A 15,694-nucleotide genomic window follows, 5' to 3' on the forward strand; every position below is an offset into this window, starting at 1 on the left:
GTCCCCACCCCTTCGTAGCGTCACGGCGCGTGGCCATCCGGTGCCGCCCTACCAGTGACTGGGGCCGCGGAGGGGCGGGCCTCGGCGTGACGAATCGCTCTGGGGCGGGCTCTACCTCTCGTAGGGAGCTCGGGATGCGCGAGACGTGGCAGCGCTGCAGCCCAATGGGTGGAGTAGGGTTCTGGAGTCTAGCAGCGAAACTAGGCGCTCGATCTCGCGGCTTCAGATACGAGTGCATGTTTTTCTAGACGCTCGGGGAAAGTCAGAAGTGGCGACCAGCGGGTAGGTAGGTTCTCGGAAGCAAGAGTTGACCTGAGAGCCCTCGACCTAAGATGGATTTCCGTAAGCTTCAGCGTTATGTCACAGTGCCCCTGGGATAACCTGTTTTCTAGAAGAACAGCTAATATTCATTGAGTACTTAAGTTCCTGTTCATTGAGTACTTTGCACGCCTCATCTCATTTGACCCTCGTCACAGCCCTGTGAAGCCTATACTATTGTTATCCTCAGTTTACAAATGAGAGAATCAAAGTTCGTAATACTCTGGTAACCAAACCCAAGTTCATACCCTAGTGAAGTGAAGTCGCTCAGTCGTGTCCGACTCTTTGCGACCCCATGGACTGTAGCCTATCAGGCCTCTCCGTCCATGGGATTCTCCAGGCAAGAATACTGGAGTGGGTTGCCATTTCCTTCTCCAGGAAGTGGCAAAGCACTTCCAAACCAAAACATTGGTTCCTGTTATACTGTCATTCACCTGCATTTCCCCATTTAATTATGAGGACAGCCGTATGAGACTGGTATTATTGCTCTCATCTTACAGGTAAGAAAATTGAGTCATATGGAAAGATGAATGATGCTTTTGGATGAGAAGATGCAATATAACGGTCTCAATTTTCTGTAAGTAAAATTACAAATTTAACATAATTCTTATAAAAGTACAAATAGGATTAATTAAACTCCCTGTTTGTTCCTAAAACTCAAATGGAAAAATAAACAAGAATAGTAGAAAACAGTCTGTGAAAAAGAACGTGGAGGGGGATCTAGCACTCAGATATTAAAACATTGTCAGTTCAGTTCAGTCGCTCAGTCTTGTCCGACTCTTTGCGACCCCATGGACTGCAGCACGCCAGGCTTCCCTGTCCATCATCAACTCCTGGAGCCACTCAAACTCACGTCCATCACGTCTGTGATGCCATCCAACCGTCTCAGATTCTGTCATCCCCTTCTCCTCCCTCCTTCAGTCTTTCCCAGCATCAGGGTCTTTTCTAATGAGTCACTTCTTCACATCAGGTGGCCAAAATATTGGAGCTTCAGCTTCAGCTTTAGCATAGTCCTTCCAATGAATATTCAGGACTGACTTCCTTTAGGATGGACTGGTTGGATCTCCTTGCAGTCCAAGGGACTCTCAAGAGTCTTCTCCAATACCACAGTTCAAAGGCATCAATTCTTCTGTGCTCAGCTTTCTTTATAGCCTCAGCTCTTTATAGTCTCAACTCTCCTGGAATAGAGAAGGTCTTTCTGTTTGTGACTGAAAATCCAGAAGCCATAAAAGATTGATAAATTCAACCACAGAAAAATTAAAATACCTTGTATGGCAAAATAGCAATAATGATGACACCATAAACTCAAAAGATTGATAATAAGTTGAGAAAAAAATAGGTGTAATCTCATCATTGTTGCTGTTAGTCACCTAATCATGTCTGACCTTTTTATGACCCCAGGGACTATAGCCTTCCAGGCTCCTCTGTCCATGGTATTACCCAGCAAGAATATTGGGGTGGGTTGCCATTTCCTTCTCCAGGGGATCTTCCTCACCCAGGGATCAAACCTGCTTCTCCTGAATTGGCAGGTGGATTCTTTACCACTGAGCCACAAGGAAAGCTGTAATTACATCATAGGCAAGTGAAAATTTTATATGAAAAAGATTTTCTAAAAAAATAGGTAAGGAGAGAATCAGATGATTACCAGGGAAGGAAATGTAAGTGGCTCTTAATCATAATAAACTCACAATAAAAATACAGGTTACAGAAAGTAATAAAAGTTAATAAATTTAAAACTCGGTGAGATGCTATTTATTTAACTTATATGCAAAGTACATCATACGAAATGCTGGGCTGGATGAAGCACAAGCTGGAATCAAGATTGCCGGGAGAAATATCAATAACTTCAGATATGCAGATGACACCACCCTTATGGCAGAAAGTGAAGAGGAACTACAGAGCCACTTGATGAAAGTGAAAGAGGAGAGTGAAAAAGTTGGCTTAAAACTCAACATTCAAAAGACTAAGATCATGGCACCCAGTCCCACCACTTCATGGCAAATAGATGGGGAAACAATGGAAATAGTGAGAGACTTTATTTTTCTGGGCTCAAAAATCACTGCAGATGTTGGCTGCAGCCATGAAATAAAAGATGATTGCTCCTTGGGAAAAAAGCTATGACCAACCCAGACAGTGTTTTAAAAAGGAGAGACATTACTTTGCCAACAAAGGTCTGTCTGGTCAAAGCTATGGTTTTTCCAGTAGTTGTGTATGGATGTGAGAGTTGGACCGTAAAGAAAGCTGAGTGCTGAAGAACTGATGATTTTGAACTGTGGTGGTGGAGAAAACTCTTGAGAGTCCCTTGGACTGCAAGGAGATCCAACCAGTCCATCCTAAAGGAAATCAGTCTTGAATATTCATTGGAAGGACTGATGCTAAAGCTGAAGCTCCAATACTTTGGCCACCTGATGCAAAGAGCTGACACATTGGAAAAGACCCTGATGCTGGGAAAGATTGAAGGCAGGAGGAGAAGGGGATGACAAAGGATGAGATGGTTGGATGGCATCACCAACTCGATGGACATGAGTTTGAACAAGCTCTGGGAGTTGGTGATGTACAGGGAAACCTGGCGTGCTGCAGTCCATGGGGTTGCAAAGAGTCGGACACAACTGAGCAACTGAACTGACTGACTGAGATAACATCTTCACTCAGGTTGGCAAATGTCAGCCTGTTTACTGGTGGTGAAGCTATTGTCAAGGAAGGCCCCACCAAATGCCATTTGGAAAAGACCTGAAAGACATCTGGGGGTGAAATGTTCCAGGCTAACAGCAGAGCATGTGCAGAGGTCCCAAAGAGGAGTGTGCATGGCAGGTTCCAGGAGCAGCTGGGAGGCCAGCATAGCCAGGCAGGGCATCAAGGGAAATTGTAGCAGGAGATGAGGTGATAAAAGTGTGGGGCAGGCGGTTTAAGAATTGAGAAGGTTCTGAGACTACCTAAGGAGTTATCCAGGCACACTTCCATGGATACTGGCAAACACGAGACTCCTGGGGCAGAGAAAAAGGATCTTATTACCTCAACCAAAGCAAGTAACATGAGCTTCATGTTGATGTGTTTTGCACTTGCCCTCCACCAAGTTCTTCAGGGGTGATGCAGAGCAGCCCAGAATGGGTTTGGATCACAGCTGAAGAACCCAGAGCTTAGGGAACCCCCGTCTTTCATAATGGACTTCAGGCAAACTTGGCTGACTTTTGACCCAGATAGAGACAGTATTACACTGGCCAGCATAGAGACCTATCTCCTGCCCAGATGGAGACTCTCTTCCAAGGCTGTTCTTTATCTAAACATCCCTGGAAAAAAAAAAGATAGTTGAAATAAAGGCCTCTAGTACCTCTGCTACAAAAAGTGCAGAAATATGAGCGATTCGTGGAGAGTTGTCTCTCAATAGGGGCAAACCTTTAGAGCCTTGTAGGCCACTGTGAGGATTTCGCTTTTATTGTGAGTGATCTGGAGATGGAGGGGTTTTGTTGAGTTTTATGTAATTCTCCTCCCCATTCTAGTCTTATTCCCCTACGCGTGCTCAACATTAGGTAGACAGGAACTCAGAAACTGAAATGGAGACTGAAATGCACCTGTGTTAGTCCGAGTTCTCCAGAGAAAAAGAACCAATAGAGTACATAGATCTGTATAAGCGGAGATTTATTAAGGAGCAGGTTCACTTGGTGATGGAAGCCAGGAAGTCCCACCATCTGCAGGCTGAAGAGTCAGAAAAGTTGGTGAAATAATTCAGTCTGAGTGTGAAGGCCTGAGAATCAGAGGGCTGTTGGTGTAAGTCTTGGAGTCTGAAGGCTGTGGAACAAGGAACTCTGATGCCCAAAGGCAGGAAGGTAGATGTTCCAGCTCAAGAAGTGAGAGAGATTTTACCCTTCCTTTGTGTCTTTGTTCCGCTTGCGCTTTCTGCAGATGGATGATGCCCATTGACGGTGGTGAGGGCACATCTCTTTACTTTGTGTACTGAACCAAATGCTAATTTCTTCCAGAAACACAGACACAGCGAGAAATAATGTTTCACCAGTTATCTGGGTGTTTTTTAGTCCAGTCAAGTTGACAATAAAAATTAACCACTTACTGAAATTGTCAGCATGGAGGCCATGGATGACCTTGATACATGCAGTTTCAGGGGAGTAACAGGGATGGATGCTGGACTGGAGTGACCTAAGGAGAGGCCAGGAGGGGAAGAAAGGGGGCAGTGACACGAGACAGCGCCATTTGAAATGTGGCTATGAAGGAGAGGAGAGACCAGGGAGCGAAAGGGCATGGATGATGAAAATTAGTGATTCCTTCCTGCACTGAGCATGGTAAAAACTGGAAAACCATCTGTGTTAATACATAAGTCATTCAACTCCTGAGAAGAATGTAAATGTTTAGCCTTTTGTTAGCCAGAGGAGTTCATATAATGCTAGAAAAATTGTTCTGAAAAGCAATCAATCTAAAATTTGAGGAGGTAAAAGTCTTAAGATTTCTAAATGTTTTCCCTTTAACATAATCTAGAGTGTAATTTGGAAAAAATCTTAATTCTTAAGCTAATTGTATGTTCCCAATGTGTATACTGTTGGAGGGAATGTAAAATTGTGCAGCCCCTATAGAAATCAACAGGGGATTTGCTCAAGTATAGGAAATGCAATTACCATACAATCCAGGATTCCACTTCTGAGTATATAACTTACAGAATTGAAAACAGAGTCTCAAAGAAATGTTTGTACACTGATGTTCCCAGCAATAGTGTTCGCAACAGCCAAAAGGTGGAAGCAACCCAAGTGTCCATCGATGGATAAATGGATAAACAAAATGTCATATTATTCAGCCTTAAAAAGGAAGGAAATTTGGACAAATGCTACAACATGAGTGAACTTTGGGGACATGCTAAGTGAAATAAGCCACAAAAAGACAAATACTATATGATTCCATTTATACTAGGTACTAGTATAGGTTCTGAGAACTAGAATTCTCAGATTTGCAGACAGAAGGTAGAAGGGTGGTTCCCATGGCCTGGGAGGGGGCAAGAATGGGGAATTATTTAAGGGTTATGGTGGCAGTCCTGCCGATGCATGAGACAGGTTCAATCCCTGGGTCGGGAAGATCCCCTGGAGGAGGGAATGGAAATTCACTCCAGTATTCTTGCCTGAAGAATCCCGTGGACAGAGGAGCCTGGCGGACTACAGTCCATAGGTTCACAAAGAATCAGATACAACCGATGAGACTTAGCACACACATAGTTTCAGTTTTGCAAGGTGAAAAGAATGCTGGAGATCTGTTGTACAACACCGGGAATGTGCTCAACACTACTAAACTGTACAGAACACTTAAAAATGGTTAAGATGGTAAATGCATGTTACGTGTATTTTACCACAATTTTTAAAAACATTTTTTTCGTTCACTTGGTATCCCTAGCACCTTCGTCTTTCTGTGCGTGGTCTGACTTGGCATTTCCATTTTTTTCAGGGTTATTCCCTTTCTCACCACTGTCAGCTTTTCCTCCTTTGTTTTTGGGTCCCTTTTCTCCCTTCTTTGCAGGAGTCTTTTCAGGCTTGGTTTCTGTCTTTGGAGGGTCAGGTTTAGCAGATAATCTTGCTCCTGTTCATATTACAGAGTTAACACTTACAGCATACTATCTTAATATTAGTAGAATAATTAATAGTAGTTTTTAATTAAAAAGCATTAGTTGAGGTCCCCAAGAAGCATTAAGGATACAACAAAATAAAGATTCCTTCCTTACATTGCGGAAATTCCAACCACCTCCATACCTGCAGAAAAGAAAAAGAAAAAAGCCTGAATACGGAAGCTTTTTTTCCTTTTTTTTTTTTTCCCCAAATTACTTTATTTTTTTTTAATTTTATTTTATTTTTAAACTTTACAATATTGTATTAGTTTTGCCAAATATCGAAATGAATCCGCCACAGGTATACATTTGTTCCCCATCCTGAACCCTCCTCCCTCCTCCCTCCCCTTTTTTTCCTTTTTTTAACAAAATTAACTATCCTATGATAGTTAGATAGAATTTAGTAAAATATTAAGTTAGTGTTCTCAGCTAACTCCAGAAATACACATTTTAGTTTGTGAATGCCCAATTATGGTCTTGTCTTGGTACATAAGTATTTCCCTTTAGGAAGCAATGAAAGAATTTGTATTTTGGATTAACTCATTCAATACTTATGAAGTACGTGATATATGTCAAGACATGTGCTAGGTGCTAGAAATACAGAGGGAAGCAAAAGAGACAGAGCCCCTAACCTCATGAAGCCTCATGAGGCTTAGAGTCTAGTGGCACTTGGGAATCACCTCCTAGATTTTGAATGGCCCCCCTGGAGGACCCTCTAGCACCTCCAGAGAGCCTTGGACCCTGCTTCGGAAACCAGTGCACAACTTGGTACTCGCCTCCACTGCCTCCCATGGCACACCCAGCAAATGCTTGTGGAACATGTCCAAATGACATACCATACCAAGATCACGTCAGTATTTATAGAGGAGTTATGCATTCAGTAAATATGGTTGGACATTTCCTAATGAGAAGAGTATGGTAGGGAGGGGGAAATATTATCAAACAGCACTGCAGATCACCAGGATTCCTAGAATTCTGTACCCATTACAGAAATAAGACAATAGTTGTTTCCAGCTGTAAAAACTGTTGGTGCCTCTCAAGGTTCTCCTAAAGTCCAGGGTCTCTAGCAAGTCCTTTCATTACCCAATCCTTGCCTACCTCTCTTGCCTGCCCCTCTTCTATTCTCCAACTTGTAACCAGCATTCCAGCTACCTACAACACATTAGATTTCAGAAACATGTCATGTGTGCTTAAGAATGTGTTCAACAATACATTTGTATTACCTTTACACCAGTTTAAAAGAATGAGGTAGCATCTGGGACTTTCCTCGCGGTACATTAGATGAGAATCTGCCTACCAATGCAGGGGACTTAGGTTAGATCCCTGGCCCAGGAAGATTCCACATGCGTGAAGGAACTAAACCTGTGCACCACAATTACTGAGCCTGTACTCTAAAGCCCCTGAGCCACAACTACTGAAGTCCATGTTCATATGGACTACTGAAGCCCACCTAGAACCTGTGCTCTGCAACAAGAGAAGACATTGCAATCAAGAGCCTCACACTGCAACTAGAGATTAGTCCCAGCACTCTGAAACTAGAGAAAGCCTGCTCTAAGCGACAAAGACCCACTGTAACCAGAAATAAAATAAGTAAATAAACTATAAAAAAAGAATTAGGTAGCATCCATATGGAGAAGGAAATGGCAACCCACTCCAGTGTTCTTGCCCGGAGAATCCCAGGGACGGGGGAGCCTGGTGGGCTGCCGTCTATGGGGTCGCACAGAGTCAGACACGACTGAAGTGACTTAGCAGCAGCAGCAGCATCCATAAATAACATGAAATTTCAAAATGTATATAATAACTATGATCCCATACATACTTAAAAATACTAAATTGTATATTTATATTCAGATATGTGTGTGTAAAAACATAAAGAAAAATCAAGAAGGATTCATACTAAACTGATAATAATGGTTAATCGTTAAGAAGGCAGTGAGATTGACAGCAAGCATGGAGGAATTTATCTGTAATTTTTTGAAATTTTAACATATAAAAATTTGTGTAAATAACCCTGTATGTGAGACAGCAAAAGAGACACAATGTATAGAACAGTCTTCTGGACTCTGGGAGAGGGCAAGGGCGGGACAATATGGGAGAATGGCATTGAAACATGTATATCATATGTGAAACGAATCACTGGTCCAGGTTCGATGCATGATACAGGGTGCTCGGGGCCGGTGCTCTGGGATGACCCAGAGGGATGGGGTGGGGAGGGAGGGTTCAGGATGGGGAACACATGTACACTCATGGTGGATTCAAGTCAGTGTATGGCAAAACCAATACAATATTGTAAAGTAAAATGAACAGAAAAAAATTTGTGTAATTTAAAAAATAAAATACATTTAAAAATACATTAACTCAACAATATATTAAAAGGACTGTACACCATGATCAAATGGGATTTATCCCTGGGATGTAAGGATGGTTCAATATCCACAAATCGGTCAGTGTGATACACCACATTAACAAATTGCAGAATGAAAATCATATCATCTTAATAGATGCAGACAAAGCTTTTGACAGAATTCAACATCCACTTATAAAAATTCTCAACAAAGTGGGTATAGACTGAACAAACCTGAACATAGTAAAGTCCATATGTGATAAACCTACAGCCAACATCAAATTCAATGATGAAAAGCTAAGTTGCTATTGTTCTTTAGTCATGTCTGACTCTTTGCCCCCCGCCCCCTATAGACTGCAGCACGCCAGGCTTCCCTGTTCATTATCTGCTGGAGTTTGCTCAGATTCATGTCCATTGAGTCAGTGTTGCTATCTAACCATCTCATCCTCTGTCACCCCCTTTTCCTTTTGCCTTCAGTCTTTCCCAGCATCAGGGCCCCTTCCAATGAGTTGGCCCTTTGCATCAGGTGGCCAAAGAAGTGAAGCTTCAGCATTGGTCCTTCCAATGAATATTCAGGACTGAATTCCTTTAGGATTGACTGATTTGATCTCCTCACTGTCCAGAGATCAGATCAGATCAGTCACTCAGTCGTGTCCAACTCTTCGTGACCCCATGAATCACAGCACGCCAGGCCTCCCTGTTCACCACCAACTCCTGGAGTTCACTGAGACTCACGTCCATCGAGTCAGTGATAGCATCCAGCCATCTCATCCTCTGTCGTGCCCTTCTCCTCCTGCCCCCAATCCCCCCCAGCATCAGAGTCTTTTCTAATAAGTCAACTCTTCGCATGAGGTGGCCAAAGTACTGGAGTTTCAGCTTTAGCATCATTCCTTCCAAAGAAATCCCAGGGCTGATCTCCTTCAGAATGGACTGGTTGGATCTCCTTGCAGTCCAAGGGACTGTCAAAAGTCTTCTCTAGCACCACAATTCGAAAGCATCAATTCTTTTAATCTTAATTTTATTTTTAAACTTTACATAATTGTATTAGTTTTGCCAAATATCAAAATGAATCCACCACAGGTATACATGTGTTCCCCATCCTGAACCCTCCTCCCTCCTCCCTCCCCATACCATCCCTCTGGGTCGTCCCAGTGCACCAGCCCAAGCATCCAGTATTGTGCATCGAACCTGGACTGGCATCTCGTTTCATACATGATATTTTACATGTTTCAATGCTATTCTCCCAAATCTTCCCACCCTTTCCCTCTCCCTCAGAGTCCATAAGACTGTTCTATACATCACTGTCTCTTTTCCTGTCTCGTACACAGGGTTATTGTTACAATTCTTCGGCACTCAGCCTTCTTTATAGTCCAACTCTCACATCTGTATATGACTACTGGAAAAACCATAGCTTTGACTATATGGAACTTCTTTGGCAAAGTGATGTCTCTGCTTTTTAATACACTGTCTAGGTTTGTCATAGCTTTCCTTCCAAAGAGCGAGCATCTTTTAATTTTATGGCTGTAGTCACTGTTCACAGTGATATTAGAGCCCAAGAAAATGAAACCTGCAACTGTTTCCACTTTTTTCCCCTTCTATTTGCTGTGAAGTGATAGGACTGGATGCCACGATCTTAGGTTTTGAATGCTGAGTTTTAAGCCAGCTTTTCCACTCTCCTCTTTCACCCTCATCAAGAGTATCTTTAGTTCCTATTCTGCCTTTACAGTGATATTATCTGCATATCTGAGGTTGCTGATATTTCTCTCAGCAGTCGTGATTCCAACTTCTGATTTGGCATTTCATCTAAGATCAGGAACAGGACAAGGATACCCACTAGATGAATACATAGAGCCTATACCCTCAGGCCCAAATGGGAGCTATTATCATTGCTGCTGTTGCTGTGGTAGATGTTTGCTGGGTTATCTCATGCTAATCTAAAACCCCATGAGAAATTTTTCCTGATCTCTGAGACTTATGACTAGAGCATGAGTTTCAAACATAGGGATATGTTTGAATCACCGGGGGAACTGGTTAAAAATCAGATTTTGGGGCCTAGTCCCTTCCAGTCCTTATTCAGATGCTTTTGAACTGTGGTGTTGGAGAAGATTCTTGAGAGTCCCCTGGACTGCAAGGAGATCCAACCAGTCCATTCTGAAGGAGATCAGCCCTGGGATTTCTTTGGAAGGAATGATGCTAAAGCTGAAACTCCAGTACTTTGGGCACCTCATGCGAAGAGTTGATTCATTGGAAAAGACTCTGATGCTGGGAGGGATTAGGGACAGGAGGAAAAGGGGACGACAGGATGAGATGGCTAGATGGCATCACCGACTCAATGAACGTGAGTTTGAGTGAACTCTGGGAGATGGTGATGGACAGGGAGGCCTGGCATGCTGCGATTCATGGGGTCGCAAAGAGTCGGACACGACTGAGCGACTGAACTGAACTGAAAGATACATACATATATATATAGTTAATATATATATGTATATTATTTATATATATATATATATATATATATAGAGAGAGAGAGAGAGAGAGAGAGAGAGGGAGAGAGAAGCCCCCTGCCACTAGCTGTGCTGAGCACTGTCCATTGGTGTCCTTTTCCTACTTTATTTGATTTTCTTAAAAAAAACTTTAAATTAAATCTTATACATGCTTTTAGAAAAACAAACCAAAGAGCATCAGTTCAGTTCAGTTGCTCAGTCATGTCAGTCTCTTTGAGACCCCATGGACTGCAGCACGCCAGGCCTCCCAATCCATCACCAACTCCTAGAGTTTACTTAAACACATGTCCGTTGTGTTAGTGATATCATCCAAACATCTCATCCTCTGTTGTCCCCTTCTCCTCCTGCCTTCAGTCTTTCCCAGCATCAGGGTCTTTTCCAATGAGTCAGCTCTTCGCATCAGGTGGCCAAAGTATTGGAGCTTCAGCTTCAGCATTAGTCCTTCCAATGAATATTCAGGACTGATTTCCTTTAGGATGGACTGGTTGGATCTCCTTGCAGTCCAAGGGACTCTCAAGAGTTTTCTCCAACACCACAGTTCAAAAGCATCAATTCTTCGGTGCTCAGCTTTCTTTTATGGTCCACCTCTCCATACATGACTACTGGAAAAACCAAAGCTTTGACTAGACAGACATTTGTTGGCAAAGTAATGTCTCTGCTTGTTAATATTCTGTCCAGACTGGTCATAACTTTTCTTCCAAGGAGCAAGCATCTTTTAATTTCATGGCTCCAGTCACTATCTGCAGTGATTTTGGAGCCCAAGAAAATAAAGTCTCTCACTGTTTCCATTGTTTCCCCATCTGTTTGCCATGAAGTGATGGGACCTGATGCCATGATCTTAGTTTTCTGAATGTTGAGATTTAAGCCAACTTTTTCACTCTCCTATTTCATTTTCGTCAAGAGGCTTTTTATTTCTTCTTTGCTTTCTGCCATAAGGGTGGTGTCATCTGCATATCTGAGTTTATTAATATTTCTCCCAGCAATCTTGATTCCAGCTTGTGCTTTATCCAGTCCAGCATTTCTCATGATGTACTCTGCATATAAGTTAAATAAGCAGGGTGACAGTATACAGCTTTAACATACTCCTTTCCCGATTTGGAACCAGTCTGTTGTTCCATGTCCACATCTAACTATTGCTTCTTGACCTGCACACAGATTTCTCAGGAGGCAGGTCAGGTGGTCTGGTAGTCCCATCTCTTTCAGAATTTTCCACAGTTTGTTGTGATCCACACAGTCAATGCTTTGGTGTAGTCGATAAAGCAGAAATAGATGTTTTCCTGGAACTCTCTTGCTTTTTTGATAATCCAGCAGATGTTGGCAATTTGATCTCTGGTTCCTCTGCCTTTTCTAAATCCAGCTTGAACATCTGGAATTTCACAGTTCATGGACTGTTGAAGCCTGGCTTGCAGAATTTTGAGCATTACTTTGATAGCATGTAAGATGAGTGCAGTTATTTGTGCAGTAGTTTGAGCATTCTTTGGCATTGCCTTTCTTTGGGATTGGAATGAAAACTGACCTTTTCCAGTCCTGTGGCCACTCCTGAGTTTTCCAAATTTGCTGGCATATTGAGTGCAGCACTTTCACAGCATCATCTTTTAGGATTTGAAATAGCTCAACTGGAATTCTATCACCTCTACTAGCTTTGTTTGTAGTGATGCTTCCTAAGGCCCACTTTACTTCACATTCCAGGATGTCTGGCTCTAGGTGAGTGATCACACCTTTGTGATTATCTGGGTTGTGAAGATCTTTTTTGTATGGTTCTTCTGTGTATTCTTGCCACCTCTTCTTAATAACTTTTGTTTCTGTTAGGTCCATACCATTTCTGTCCTTTATTGTGCCCATCTTTGCATGAAAAGTTCCCTTGGTATCTCTGATTTTTTTGAAGAGATCTCTAGTCTTTCCCATTCTGTTGTTTTCCTCTATTTTTTTGCACTGATCACTGAGGAAGGCTTTCTTATCTCTTCTTGCTATTCTTTGGAACTCTGCATTCAAATGGGTATATCTTTCCTTTTCTCCTTTGCCTTTTGCTTCTCTTTTTTTCATAGCTGTTTATAAGGTCTCCTCCTTATATAGCTGTTTATAAAACAACCATTTTGCCTCTTTGCATTCCAAAGAGCCTAGAAGCTTACAAAGTGGAAGGAAACTCCTTGGGCCTGACTCCTTCCATACAGAACTCATTCCTACTCCCTGAGATAACGGTTGTTGGCTGTGGTTAACTTTTGTCTGTTTGTCCCCAGAAATCGTCTATACGCATACAAGCAGATCCATTAACGTATCTCTTTCACCACCCTATCAATACTTTCTTTGTGAAAAAAACACAAAGAGGATCGTAGGATAGAGCAAAATTGACAAAAGTTTTTGGTAAAGGGTCAAGCAGTAAATATTTTTGACTTTGCAGGTCATATGGTCTCTATCCCAATAATTAAATTCTCTCTCCATTGTAGCTAGAAGTCAGTCACAGCAATTCATAAATGAACGGTGTGCCTGTGTTCCAGTAAAATGTTTTTACCAAACCTCCAGCAGGCTGGATCTGGCCCCCAGGGCGTAGCTGGCAGCTGTTGAGTACTACAACTTTCTCCTTTCACTTGGATTTTTTTTTTAACATCTTTTCCATATCAGCACATGCAGTGATGTCATTGACTGCTACATGGCATGAATATTTAGCCATTCCTCAACTGGACTGCTGGATATTTTTTCCAGGTTTCGTTATAATAAACAAAGCTGCCATAGGCTGTATGCCTGGTTGGCTATTCTTAGTCAACTAGCATGAATTCTTATAGCAGAACTGGTGACTCAAAGGGTCAAGATAAATTTAAAATTTTGATAGAACAAGCCAAATTGTTCTCAGGCTTTTTAAAAAAAAATTCAGATTGCCACATACCCTTGTGATTTTTATTGCTTAATCTTATTCCTGGTGAATATTTTCTGTTAACGGTTTTGTAATAACTAAAGGAAAGATCCCAGAGACAGAAGGACCAATAAACTCTGTGGCAGTTGACTCGACTTAATAACTCTTCAGTAAATGCTTGCCATCATGAAGTAATTTGCACAGCTTTCTTATCAGTGTGTGGAGAAGGAAATGGCAACCCAATCCGGTACTCTTGCCTGGAGAACTTCATGGACTGGGGAGCCTGGTGGACTACAGTCCATGGGGTCTCAGAGTCGGACATGACTGAGCAACTTCACCTTCACCTTATCAGTGTAAAGGCAAATTCCCTGTGGCCCAAAAGTGAGGACAGCTGTTCTCAAGGTAAAGAACATTCTGTGCAAAAGCACACTAGAAGCCTGTGCATAGCAAATATACTGATTAGACAGGACTTAATTGCCATTACAGGTGCAGCATATGCAGGCCTGGGCTCAGGGATGGTGAAAATGAATTTTGAATTTCCAATCAGAGGTCTCATTTGGGCCCTTTATATAACTGGGCCAATGCTTCAGATTACCTTACCTGAAAAAAAAAAAATGCATTGATCATGCAGTGTTGCTGAGGGTACAATATTAAAATTTTTTTTAATTTTATATTGGAGTACAGTTGATTTACAATGTTGTGTGTTTCAGATGTACAGCAAAGTGACTCAGTTATACATGTATCCATTCTTTTTCACATTATTTTCCCCTATAGGTTATTATAGAATATTGAGAGTTCCCTGTACTGTACATCAGGTTCTTATTATCTGTTTTATATATATAAATAATGTTTTATCACTTTTATACACAGTAGTGGGTATATGGACTCCCCGATGGCTAGGTGGGTAAAGAATCCACCAGCAGTACAGGAGACACGAGACGTGGGTTTGATCCCTGGGTTGGGAAGATCCCCTGCAGGAGGCGTGGCAGTCCACTCCAGTATTCTTGCCTGGAGAATCCCATGGACTGAGGAGCCTAGCAGGTTACAGTCCAAAGGGGCACAAAGAGTCAGACACGACTGAGTGACTAAGCACACACCAGTGGGTGTATGATAATCCCAATCTCCTAATTTATCCCTCTTCTTCACCTTTCCCCTTTGGTAACCACAAGCTTGTTTTCTAAGTCTGAGAGTCTGTTTCTGTTTAAAATGAGTTCATTTGTATCATTTTTTTAAGATTCCACTTATGATATTTGTCTTTGTCTGATTTACTTCACTAAGTATGATAATCTCTAGGTCCATCTGTGTTGCTACAGCTGGCATTATTTCCTTCTTTTTTTATGGTTAAGAGCCTCCTGATGAAAGTGAAAGAAGAGAGTGAAAAAGTTGGCTTAAAACCCAACATTCAAAAAAAAAAAAAAACATTCAGAAAACTAAGATCATGGCATCCAGTCCCATCACTTCATGGCAAATAGATGGGGAAACAATGGAAACAGTGAGAGACTTTATTTTGGGGGGCTCCAAAATCACTGCAGATGGTGGCTGCAGCCATGAAATTAAAAGACTTCCTCCTTGGAAGAAAAGCTATTGACCTACCTAGACAGCATATTAAAAAGCAGAGACATTACTTTGCCAACAAAGGTCCATCAAAGCTATGGTTTTTCCAGTAGTCATGTGTGGATGTGAGAGCTGGACTATAAAGAAAGCTGAGCGCCAAAGAATTGATGCTTTTGAACTGTGGTGTTGGAGAAGACTCTTGAGTCCCTTGGACTGCAAGGAGATTCAACCAGTCCATTCTGAAGGAGATCAGTCCTGAATATTCAGTGGAAGGACTGATGCTGAAGCTGAAGCTCCAATACTTTGGCCACCTGATGCGAAGAGCTGACTCATTGGAAAAGACCCTGATGCTGAAAACGATTGAAGGCAGGAGGAGAAAGGGATGGCAGAGGATGAGATGGTTGGATGGCATTACTGACTATGGACATGAGTTTGAGCAAGCTCTGGGAGTTGCTGATGGACAGGGAAGCCTGGCATGCTGCAGTCCATGGGGTTGCAGAGTCTTACACGACTGAGCGACTGAACTGAAC

General features: G+C 42.1%; 1 long non-coding RNA gene across 1 annotated transcript; it reads left to right on the forward strand.

Annotated features, from left to right (window-relative positions):
• Positions 1–66: 66 nt before the first annotated feature.
• Positions 67–14,996, forward strand: LOC113885550. The gene is made up of 3 exons (XR_003509248.1): positions 67–286; positions 819–895; positions 14,957–14,996. It is a non-coding gene; the product is annotated as an uncharacterized LOC113885550 (long non-coding RNA).
• Positions 14,997–15,694: the final 698 nt, after the last annotated feature.

The sequence above is a fragment of the Bos indicus x Bos taurus genome, chromosome 28 (assembly GCF_003369695.1).
Source record: "Bos indicus x Bos taurus breed Angus x Brahman F1 hybrid chromosome 28, Bos_hybrid_MaternalHap_v2.0, whole genome shotgun sequence".
Lineage (NCBI taxonomy): Eukaryota > Metazoa > Chordata > Mammalia > Artiodactyla > Bovidae > Bos > Bos indicus x Bos taurus.